General features: G+C 32.1%; 1 protein-coding gene across 1 annotated transcript in view; it reads right to left on the bottom strand.

The window, feature by feature from the left end:
• The window catches only part of LOC141448436 (uncharacterized), a 56209-nt gene extending 48642 nt beyond the window's left edge, over positions 1-7567 (bottom strand). The window contains exon 1 of the mRNA XM_074116796.1: positions 7548-7567. The gene's annotated coding sequence lies outside the window, so the exon portion shown is untranslated. The remainder of the gene's footprint in view (positions 1-7547) is intronic.
• Between the last annotated feature and the right edge of the window lie 5352 nt (positions 7568-12919).

Below are 12919 nucleotides of genomic sequence, written 5' to 3'. Positions count from 1 at the left end.
TACGGTTTTCCACGCTGTCTTAAAACAACATTATTTTTTAATTTTATTCGGTTATCGGCTTCTAATTGATCGCGGGAAAGATCGTAATAACGACAGAAGTCGTATAAGTTTAAATTTTCTAGATGGTCGGGTCGATTCGGATAGTAATCGTTTAGCCATGACTTCAAATATACATCCGTTGAATTAGCCGGCATATTTTATAATTGGTTAAACGGTTTTAAACATAGTTTTCTATTCTCGCGAAACGTGGTGCTGATATATCTCATATCTTCCGATTTACCGTACAAATGATGCCCGAGTAACCGATCCACTGTTTCGTATAGCCCGATCTGACGATGCGTTAATTTTTTTAAACCTAAACTCCATAACGCTTTTTTATTCGATTCTTTACATATATCAGCCCACAAATCTTCTAATTCCGTTTTTTCATTTTCCGATATATAACTAGTTACGTAAATGACTAATCTCAAATCTCCGTCTTTAACAAATTGCACGTCAACGTTAAACCCGCCGGAAGCTAATAAAAGGACAGGGTTGTAGTCGTTAATGCGTACCTCACTTCTCTGTCTGGGCAAGTCATAAACACGTTTCGGACCGAAACCTTTAACTCTAGACGCGATTGTGGAAATTATGTCATTAATTATCAATTCGTCGGTAACTTTACGCGGAAATCCAAACCGACATTTAGTATACATTTTTTGATTAACGCGATATTTACGTTGACAGTACGAGTTACATTTATGCATTTGATATTTCCGGACAAACGAGTGCAAGACAGGTGACTCTAAAGGATCCGGTAACCGAGCACAAATATATGTGTTAACTCCTTAACAAAAACTTACAGTTTAAAAAGTTAAGTATAAGGGTTGATTAAACGCCAAAAGGTACACAAATCAGCAAGTACCCAACATTTCATTAATATTTTATTGATATTATTTAAGTAATTTTAACGCATTAATTTTCATTAATATTTTTTTAGAATTTATTAGATGTCACAGACCCTTATGCTGGCCATTTTAATCTACAAAATATTTGTTCAAGTAGCACACCATTTAACTTAGATTGACTGTAATATCTATTTATCTATAATAATCAAACTATTAATTACAAATGAAAAAGAAAACGTTATAAAAAATAAAAAAATATGAGGCTAAAAAATTCATAAACTTTTTTAAAAATTGCTTACACCAACTTACATCAATGATTTTATTTATTTATTTTTATTTTTAAATAAAAATCGTCGGTTTAAGTTCATTCTTCGATTAAAGTAATTGTTATTTTATGTAGTAGTCAATCTGGCTTTATCGTAAATAATATAGTTTTCTTCAATTACATTCTCCATCTAGGTGTTCTTCCCACAATGTTGTGTATATGTAATATAAAATAAATAAGATATGCATATTTTTAGGACAGCTAATTATTCCAGTATTTTACTATAAGTAAAATTAGGGGAACTAAATTAAATTACAATTGAGAAATGAATAAATAATGTTGAATAATCTACTTGTTATTAACTGTGTGTTATTTGTCCTCACAAATATTTCGGTAAGACGAATTCAAGACTGAAATATTGTTTTAAATCCTCCGTGATTCAAATTGAAACAGTAGCCGACTCTAAATTTGTCTTTTTCTAATTTAACATGCATGTATATGTGACCACTTCAGAATAAAGGGCACATTAAAGAGAAATCAGAAGAATAATTTGGAATAGAGTTAATTAAAATAAAGTACCTATTTATACGAAGATATAATATACATTTTATCACAATTATAACTATTATGAACGAACTGGCCAGCATAAGGGTCTGTGACATCTAATAAATTCTTAAAAAATATTAATGAAAATTAATGCGGTAAAATTACTTAAATAATATCAATAAAGTATTAATGAAATGTTGGGTACTTGCTGATTTGTGTACCTTTTGGCGTTTAATCAACCCTTATACTTAACTTTTTAAACTGTAAGTTTTTGTTAAGGAGATTTTTGTACCTTTTGGATAAATTTTCCTTTTTGTCTATTAGCAAAGTTACGTCTGCTTTACAGATTTTTTTAAAATTTGGAACAAGCTACTCTATCATTATAACCTGATAAGGTGTTAAATCGGAACCGTAACTACCACTGGAGAGATCTTTTTAAAGAATGGTTATAGTTGCGGTCCCCAAACCATCCTCAATAACCATTTTTTTGAGAAAGCGTTTTGAATAAAATAGGAAGGTATTTGTACGTAAATAGCAAAATTAAACTGCGATTTCAGTACTTCCTTTTAAGAGGAGCAAGAAAAATAAACTGCGATTACAGTACTTCTTCTTAAAAGGCAAAGATTTTGAATCGAACGACAATTCATTGATGTAAATCGGTTCACTCATTGATAATTTTAACGATTGCAGTACTTCCTCTTAGGAGGTGTAAGAGCATGATGGCTTTAATCACTTCTTCGTGCTAAATTTTATCAAAATCGGACTAAGCTTTGTAGAAATATTGGTAATAATAGTTTTAGAAAGGGCCTTATTTGGGTGGGGCGAAATCCCCTCCTTATGAGGCATAGCGTCGAGACTTTTAAAGTACAAATCTGTACAAAATTTCGATTCGAATGACACTTCATTCATGACAATCGGTTTACTTTTCGATAATTTGAAACGATTGCTATACTTCCCCTTAACAAGTGTAAGAGCAGATCGTCGCTTTATTGTTAGGTAGGGGAGCCCTAACCCTATCGTCCTACCAAATTTTATCAAAATCGGGCCAAGATTTACAGAGTAATTAGTAATAATAATTTTGGAGGGGGCCTCACCTATATGGGGCTAACTCCTCCCCCATCTGACGTATAGGGTCGAGACTCCCAAAAGGCACATCTACATAAAATTCCGAATCGAATGACACCTCATTCATGAAAATCAGTTCACGCGTTTAGGCGCTACGTTGTTTACAAAAAAGGTAACAACAGCAAGAAGAAGTACAAGAAGAACAAGAACAAGAACATTTTTTGAAAAAGTCGTTTTTGCTCATTTTTAGCAACTTTTTTCTCGAAACCTATTAGATCTGGGTGGTTGCAAAAAAATTACAGTTATAAAGGACGGTTTGGAGTAAGATTTAAAGAAAATTTGGGAATTTTATCTTTTATAGAAAAATAGAAAAAAATTATCAAAGTTGGGTGTTTTTCAACGTTACACTTTTTCTTGCAGTTTTTGATGGTCAACCATTATACAACTGTCCTACCGGACAGTTTTAATAAAATCGGCAACCTTTTTAAAGCAATCGTTATTAATTTCCGGACTATCCCGAATCCACAATAACATGTGGTAATGCGGCGCCCCCTTTCTTGATATTCTACGCGCCAAAAATAATGTTCCACTAAACCTAATACCGGATTTATTTTATCGTTTATTAGAAACTTGAACATATTACGGATGAGACGGTGATAATATCTACACACACTAGTCGGATCTAACGCACATAACTCTCCGGCAGACATTTTCTCCACGTTAGGAACATCTTTATTAATTTTGACAAGATACTGCAATAATTCGGAATGATCATATTCTGCACACGACAATGTTACAAAAAAAGTCGGCGCCCCAAAATCGCGTGTCATGGCATTGAGTTCTTGGCGACGACGTTGCCAATACTCTTTAGTACCTCGCAACGAACTAAATAGATTGATTAATTGTTGTTATAATAATTCATCGTTAACGGAAACTTGGGTCAAAATATCATTCACCGTGTACGGTTTGTAAGCGCGAACGTTTAACAAGTGAGCAATCGCCCCGCCTAGGTATTTAAATTCACTATCGTTTAACAAGTGAAATAAATAACAAGGATCCCGCTGAAACCGCCCGTCTTTATTCAATATTCGCGTTTTACGGTACTCAGCGTCCGACAGAGGAATATTTCTATTTACCTCAAATTTTCCGAACCTGCCTTTAGGAAATAGATGAGGAAATGTTAGGTAATCTAAATTTTTATCAAAAACCGACACGTAATCTCCCTTCATTTGCTGCATTTGATACGATTCAATTTCACTCGATTCCACTGCATTCATATTTATCGGATGTAGGGAGTGAAAAGTATAAAATCCGGTTTTGTAAAAAGTTGCAATATCTACTTTTTTTATGGAAGCCCCGGATAAATCCTTAAAAGTACATTTATTACCAATATTTTCGTTAATATTGGGTAACAATTTTACATTTAGATTTACGTTCGCGTACAACGGGTTAATTTCTTTTAAAGCGGCAATCGCTTTGTAAATTTTATTCGCGCTCACTAAATCTTGCCATATGACTCGGTTTTGTGTAGGTACGCCATTAACCCGTACAACCACTTCATGATTTTGGGGCAGTTCGTTCGGAAGTAGGTCCACGTTTTTCTGCAAAGGGAGGGGTAAATAAGTGACGCGACCCTTTAACCCTTTAAGTTTTTCACTGACCGCAATTTTCCCTTTTTTCGGCTGGAGACGAATTACACATTGAAACGATTTAACTAATTGAGTCAGCATACTTTCGAAAATATTCAACTTACCAACTTCTGCAGGCACGGGATCTACTTCTAAACAGTTATACGCGGCGCGTCCGGGAATACAATTTTGATTCAATTTTCGTGCACAGTATAAACAAATTTTGAGACTGCGTCGGTGAATATTATCGTAATTTTTATTAATATAAAGAATTATAGATTGCCATGATTTGTTATTGTTTATCTGAAAATTTATGGAATCTTTTAAATCCTCGTCATAAATTAACATATTGCAACACGCGCAAAAATTCTCCGGAAAGGAAAGAACTGTACGTTTTAAGGAAGATAAGTTTTTTTTATATTTATGCAGAATATTTATTTCATTGGTAATTAGTAGAAGGTACATATTTCTTAAATTTGTTTATATCGATTTTTAGTGTTCCGAGAAACTTTTTTAAATCATTAACGTACCGTAAAATAGATTCGAAATTATTTGCTTTATTGATTCTTGTACTTACACGATTAATTTTGAAAAATAGATTACGTATGATGTAAATCTGTCTTTTAATGTTCCTAAACGCGGTGTAATGTACCGATAATTCCGAAAGAATTTGCAGAAGTGTACTGCATTTGAATATACTGTTGTGTGAAGCGCAGTGTATGGTGTGTCCTTTTTTTTCGTGATGTCTGTACCGACATTTGTTCGCAAGCTTTTTGATTGACACAGTATTTATATCGCCGTGAACAAATTCAACTAATTTATTTAAAGTAGTGCTCATACTTTGTTTTGAAAATTTACATGTGATACCGCAAGGCCATTCTACAATATTATTATTACCTTTAGTAATGTACTTTTTTAAATTGTGTGCGTTCACGAAAACGTGCTGGCTATTAGCAAGTAATGTAAGGCCGGGAGGAATCGCGCTATAAGAGCTTTCGAAGAAATAAGGTTCAGAATGTGCAGTGTGTTTCTGTTTACCTCCGAATACTTTCACGATATTTTTAGGAGTTAGGGTTTTAATTTTATTGATTTCGAACTTATTAACGGCCTCATCAACAACGGCTTTTAATTTATTGTTTAGAAATCTTAAGTATGATCGAGCGATTCCGACTAAATGATTAGAATGTTTTATCAGGTAATAAAACACTGTGCGTATAGTTTTATTTTTGACAATATAATGTTTATTAACTTTACTATTTAGCTTTAAATTTGCACACAATCTGTTTATTAACGCGCATTCACCTTGAAACCTATTTATCTTTTTTCGAGTCTGTATCCGTTTTTTCAATAAATTAGCGAATGACACCGAGGGCTTATTTACGTTTTGCCGAGTCAAAAAGTACCGGATATTTCTTTTTAAGTTGATAACAGCTCGATTTCTTCCATCATAACGTTTTTGCCTACTGCTGACTTTGTTTCTTTTCTTTTCATTGTACTTTCTTTGTGTTTCAGTTTTCTTTTCACTGTTTGTTCTGTCTTTTTGTTTCTGCTTCCTTGCTATGCCAACTTTATGGACAACATTATATACACTTTGCTTCTTTCTTTTATGTTCTGAAAGAGCTATGTCATATTCTCCCTGTTTTTTCTTTATTTCCTCTTTATGAGATAAATCGTACTCTCTCTGTTTTTTGTTTATCTCCTCTTTATGAGATAAATTATACTCTCTCTGTTTTTTCTTTATTTCCTCTTTATGAGATAAATCGTACTCTCTCTGTTTTTTGTATATCTCCTTTTTATGAGATAAATCGTACTCTCTCTGTTTTTCCTTTTTTTCCTCTCTATGAAATAAATCGTATTCTTTCTGTTTTTCTTTAATGTGTTCTTTATGTTCTGTATTGTATTCTTTCTGTTTCTCTTTAATATTTTCTTTATGTTCTAAATTGTACACTTCCTGTTCTCTTGGATTTTTTCTTTTTGTCTTAAATTATATTGTCGCTGTTTTCTTACTATTCCCTCGCGATTTTTAACGTAGTACCGTTGTTGCTTAGTAGCGTCGGGAGTCATAAAATTGTAGTTCTCGAGCTCAGCAGTGCTGTCAATTGTCTGTCTAATACCCGTTAATAAATTTTTAATTATTTGCTTTCTTTTTCGGTACTTAGAAGGCATTTTGGTAAATATATAATAAATATAAGTAAATAATTAATACAGAAGGTAAATACTTAACGTATATTTTTCTTAGATTCTGAAAACAAAAACAAAAAAAAAATATTTTTTTGCTACGTAAAAAAAGTGATTTTGGTTTGTTGCAATAGAACTTCAAAAAGTAATTTGAAATATTTTAGTAAAAATAAAAAATAAAAAAAAGAAACTCCAAAACAATAGTTGACCATAATTACAAACAGAAATAGAAGAAAAAAATTTTTGTTAACCAAGCTGAATATGAGTTATGGAATATTATGTTGCAGATTGCAACTTACAAAACCAAATAAAAACCCAAAAGGAAAATTAAAATTATGAAAATAAAAAACCTGAACTTGAAACAAGAATATTTACAATGACAGAGAATTGAGAAAAGACTGGAAGTATCTTCAAACATGGAAATTTATGACTCATGTAATCCTATTTGATAAAGAAAGCTCTTCGAAAAATGTCTCGAATAAAACCTATTTATTGAAATACGTGTAAACTGGGCTCTAGTAATCGTGAAAGTGAAAAACTATTTTATAAAGTGGTTGACACTTTCGGTTGAAAGTTTATTATCGACTTGTACTATTTTGTGTCAAAATTTGACACGATTGGAATATTTTCCACATCAGAAGCAGACAAAAAATATTGCGATTCATCAATAAAGGGGACATCCATTCCGAAAAACAGACAGAAAAATAAATAAAATAAGAGGATTTGTATCAGAAAACTACATCTAGCAAGTAATTACTTTATTCTTTTGATCAAACAACGAAAACAATCTATGCAATATAATAACTTATCGAAATAAGAAACTGTTTGAAACTTAACAATTAATCAGAACTAGGCTCACTTTTTGACGAGACATCAGCAATTAAGGTGCACTCAATCTTACTAAGACAAGCTCTACATATATTCAGCTATATTGAAGTAAATTATATGAAACTAAGTAATAGCAAAATATCTACTTACAAAATTAAGAAGAATGTATGAATATGAAGTCTTCAACAAAGTTGCTTAATAAATAATAAAATCGCAAAAATTGCTAACACTTATTTAAACAACTGTTAAAAGACGTTTGATTTAGGTTAGGTTACATCTTTACTTCTTCCAGTATCACTACTGGTGTGCGTCTGTATAGTAAGCATTACCTCTATTTTATTAAATAAAAAGTTATTGATAACGAGCTGATTAATTTCTTTGATAATTGAAAATTTCTGTTGGCTTCTTTCTTAGTATGGCCAATGTTAAGGAATGTGTTGATACTAGTGGTGATTCTAATATTAACAGTCTTATCTCAAAATTAGATGCATTATCTAATGATGTCACCGCCGGTAGAAAAGAACAGGCTACATTGTCAACGGAGATGAAAAGCCTCAAATTGGAATTTAACACGTTATCTGCTAATTTGGAAAAAGAATTGAAATTATGTAGGAAAAAAATTACAAATCTGGAAATACAAAATAAATCCTTAAGAAAGCAAATCTTAGAGATAAATAAAGAAGTACTTTATTGCTCTCAAGTCTCAGTTCAAAACTTTGTCAAGATTGATAATATCACTGAGGCTGAAAATGAAAATCTGTTCAACACAGTCAAGTGTTTAGCAAATGTTATAGAAATCGAATTAAAGGAAGAGATGATTGATTTCATCTATCGTCGTAAATTTGGTAGAGAATCCTCATCTTCAATTATTGTGAAATTTGTTCATGTTTCTATGAAGAATAGATTTATTATAAACGCTAAGAAAAACAAAGTAAAGGTGAGCGCCGAATACAATGGGAAAAACATTTATGTTAATGAACTTCTCTCCTCATTTACTTATAAACTATTTCAACAAACAAGAGAGTTAAGAAGGCAAGGTTTGGTGGAGTTTGTCTGGCATAGAAATGGACGAATTTTAGTTAAAAAAACTATACATGACAAACCTATAGTGATCAGATCTAAAGAAGACTTGTTGATCTTCAGGCCAAGTGAGCACCTATTGTTTTCTGGAAATACTTCCGAAGAAGAAGAACCTATTGACTCTGATGCCTCTGCAATATCCGTCGCTTCGAAAAGGAAGAGAAAACCAAAACCATCAAGGTCTGCCTCGATCACCGATTTTTTACTCAAGAAGGGAAAGTGATTAAAAAGAAAGCTAAATCTGAAAATGTTTTTGTGCAAAGTGCTGTTGGGCCTGATATTAAAGTGGGTTTCTGGAATATTAGGGGTTTTAATTCTTTATATAATCTGCTTGATAGTGAGATTAAAGTGCTGTTAAATATTGATATACTGTGTTTCTGTGAGACCTGGCTTTATCAAGAAGATATTTTACCTCCTAAATTCTTAGAAGATTATATATTTTTTTCCTCTAGGGCTATTAAATCTCATAAAAAAGGTAGATCCTCTGGTGGATTAATTTTCTTTTTGAGAAAAAACCTGTTCACTAATGTGAGTATTATAAGTAATAAAGATTATTTTTTATGTTTGAGTACTACTTTCGGTAACAATAATTTTGTAATTGGTTTAGTATATTGGAAACCTACATTATTAGACGCTAATATCATTGATTTTTTTTCTGAAGACCTCTATTCTGTAATGCTAAATTATTCTGATTCTAATATAATAAGTGGTGGAGATTATAACTCACGTATTGGCTTGTTAAATACCATGGAAGATGTAATATTTGAAAATTCCTGTGTTAAAGGGCATAGAAACTCTCAAGATTCTCTTTGTAATAAAAGGGGCTCTCTCTTAGTCGATCTTATGGAAAAATACGGACTTTTCGTTTGTAACGGTCGTACAGAAGGAGATGGAATAGGGAATTTTACTTATATCAATAATCAAGGCTGTAGCGTAATTGATCTTGTTTGGGCCAATATGCACTGTGCTAGTTGTATTTATAAGTTTGAAATTAAGAATAACTCATATCTTACGGACCATAATATTTGTATTCTTTCAATAATAACTCCTTTCACAAAACTTAATTTCTATAAAAATGTTAAACCTAATTATACTATAAATTTGTTAATAAGAAATAATGAAACTATTAAAAAGTTTAAATGTTTGTTGGATGAGTTCGGTATCCATGGAAATTCTCTTGAAAATTTAGATGAAAAATATTTATTATTTAAAATTCACATGAATGATTTAATGTTAAGCTCCGGAATGTTGCTGAATAAAAGTGTTAACAGGTTTGATTATACTAAAGGTATTGACTATAAGCCTTGGTTCAACCAGGACTGCCGTTTAGCGAAAAGAAAGGTGAAAAACCAACTCAAGCTTTGTAAAAGAAACTTCTATAATGAGGATATGGTGAAAGAGTATTGTAATTCTAAAAAAAGTTTTAAAGAAATTATTGCATCCAGTAAGAAGGCATATAGTGAAAATATAAAAGTCACATTACGAAATGTAAAAAACCCCGCAGAATTCTGGACCGCGGTAAATAAATTTAGAGGAAATTTCTCAGGTCAGAATCTCGTCCCTTGTCGGGATTGGGAAAAATTTTACTTTTCTATCTTACCTCCAAAAATTGTGGACGAGCTTAGTTTTTTTGGTGTTTTTGATCCCTTTTTGGATTCAGATATAACGCTTGATGAGATCCAATTAAGTATTAATGAATGTAAACCTAATAAAGCAGCTGGTTTGGACTTGATTCCGAACGAGTGTTTTAAAGCTCTCAACTCGTCCTGGGTAGAATTTCTGCTGGGCTTATTTAATCAGGTCCTTCACTCTGAGTATCCCCCGAAAGCTTGGTCTTCAATTAAAATGAAAATGATTTTTAAAAAGGGAGATCCCCTTGACCCCTATAATTATAGGGGTATAACGATCTTCAATTGCATAACTAAAATATTTACTAAAATAGTTTATAACAGACTTTATAATTGGGTTGAACAATTCCATCTGATCCCTGAGGAGCAGATGGGATTCCGAAAGAATAGAGGTTGCCGTGACTGTGTGTTCACTTTGGCAAGAATCGTTAACATTAATCTTAGGAAAAAAAGAAGCAAAGTTCATGCGGTTTTCGTTGATTTTAAAAGAGCCTTCGATTCGATCAATCATCAAAAACTGTGGCATAAATTATATAGTTTAGGCGTAAGCCGAAAAATTTTACAAATAATTAAAAATTTGTATGACAATGCTTCAATGGTGATTTATGCTGATGATGGTGCATCCCAAGAAATCCCTGTATCTGAAGGGGTTTTACAGGGTGAAATATTGAGCCCTCTGCTCTTTTCTCTGTATACCTCAAATATTGTTGAGTATTTTATTAGTCACAACTCCACCGGCCTTCCATTAAATAAAAATAAAGATTTACAGATGATTCTTTACGCGGATGATATGGTGTTGTTGTCTTCTACATGGATGGCTTCCCAACAAAATTTAAACATTTTAAAAGAATACTGCGAAGAAAACTTGCTTACAGTGAACACTAATAAAACTTTTGCTATGGTGTTTTCCAAGGGTGGAAATCCTCCTACAGTAAAGCGTCTAATGTATAATGGTCATTATATCGAATACTCAAATAATTTTGTATATCTTGGAGTCCCCTTTTCACCTTCAGCAAAGTTCTCCTTAACTTCTAAATATTTTCTGGCCAAGAATGCATCAGCCACTGCCTCTGTTCTGACCCTTTTAAGATCTTGTAAGAGTGACAATTTCGATTCCAACGTAACTCTGTATGATTCAATTTCGGGAAGTGTTTTATTGTATTTGGCGGAAATTTGGGGTCCTAAATACACTAAGGTAATTGAGAGAGGCCAATTAAAGTTTTTAAAATTATTGTTGCACCTCCCGAGAAACACGCCCGATTCATACGTAAGGGTTGAATGCGGTAGGATACATACAGAATTCCAAATATTTAAAAGAATGCTGAATTGGTGGTCTGTCTTACTTGAGATGCCAGAGGACCGTATTCCAAAAGCGTGTTATCTGAGATGGATGGAATTAAGTGACTCTTACGACATGCCTTATAACTGGATACTTGCGCTTAAGGGGTATTTGGTCTCTATTGGTGCGGAGGAAGTTTGGTTGTCACAGAATACTCAGGTAGTAAAAGAGAATTCCCAAGGCTTGCTGGATTCATTTAAAAATAATTTATTTTCAAGAGATATAGAGCTCATTTTGGATAGCCGTTATAACTTGTTGTATAGACATATGAGTAGTCTTTCAATGGAAAAAGAATTTTACCTGTCTTGCAATGTTCATATCTCTAAACTAAGACTTATAGCCCAATTAAGGTTGTCTTATAAAAAGAAATGTACCATTTTTATAGATAAGAGGAAGTATGAATTTAATGTTGACCGAATGTGCAAGCTTTGCTCTGTAAATGAACCTGATAGTATCGCTCACTGTATTATTAACTGTCCTGCCTTTTCTTCCTACAGAACAAAATTCTTCAATAAACACAACTTACCCCCAGGTAATAGTGATGAGATATTAACTAATTTACTGAAGTTCACGGTGACAAGCCATATCAGTAAACTAAATGAAATCTTAATTTTTTGTGTAAATATATTTAAAGTAAGAAATATTTTAAGTTAATTTTTTTTTAAATCTTATTATTTTGAAAGAGCCGAGCTTTAATTTATTGTCATTTTGTACAGTTATTTCATTTATATATATATTCGTAATTTTTTCTTCGTTTTTACTGTTTTTTATTTTTATTTGTTTTAAGTGATCAAGCAATCTCTTTATTTTGTATTATCTGTATGGAGTTCAGGTCAACTCACTCTCTGTATACCTTTGAGGTTGTAACAGAAAATAAATAAATAAATAAAATAAATAATATTAACTTTACTATTTAGCTTTAAATTTGCACACAATCTGTTTATTAACGCGCATTCACCTTGAAACCTATTTATCTTTTTTCGAGTCTGTATCCGTTTTTTCAATAAATTAGCGAATGACACCGAGGGCTTATTTACGTTTTGCCGAGTCAAAAAGTACCGGATATTTCTTTTTAAGTTGATAACAGCTCGATTTCTTCCATCATAACGTTTTTGCCTACTACTGACTTTGTTTCTTTTCTTTTCATTGTACTTTCTTTGTGTTTCAGTTTTCTTTTCACTGTTTGTTCTGTCTTTTTGTTTCTGCTTCCTTGCTATGCCAACTTTATGGACAACATTATATACACTTTGCTTCTTTCTTTTATGTTCTGAAAGAGCTATGTCATATTCTCCCTGTTTTTTCTTTATTTCCTCTTTATGAGATAAATCGTACTCTCTCTGTTTTTTGTTTATCTCCTCTTTATGAGATAAATTATACTCTCTCTGTTTTTTCTTTATTTCCTCTTTATGAGATAAATCGTAGTCTCTCTGTTTTTTCTTTATTTCCTCTTTATGAGATAAATCGTACTCTCTCTG

This window comes from Rhodnius prolixus, unplaced genomic scaffold (genome assembly GCF_049639745.1).
Source record: "Rhodnius prolixus isolate KJV_2025 unplaced genomic scaffold, Rpr scaffold_31, whole genome shotgun sequence".
NCBI lineage: Eukaryota > Metazoa > Arthropoda > Insecta > Hemiptera > Reduviidae > Rhodnius > Rhodnius prolixus.
This window is presented reverse-complemented; position numbering and strand designations above follow the sequence as displayed.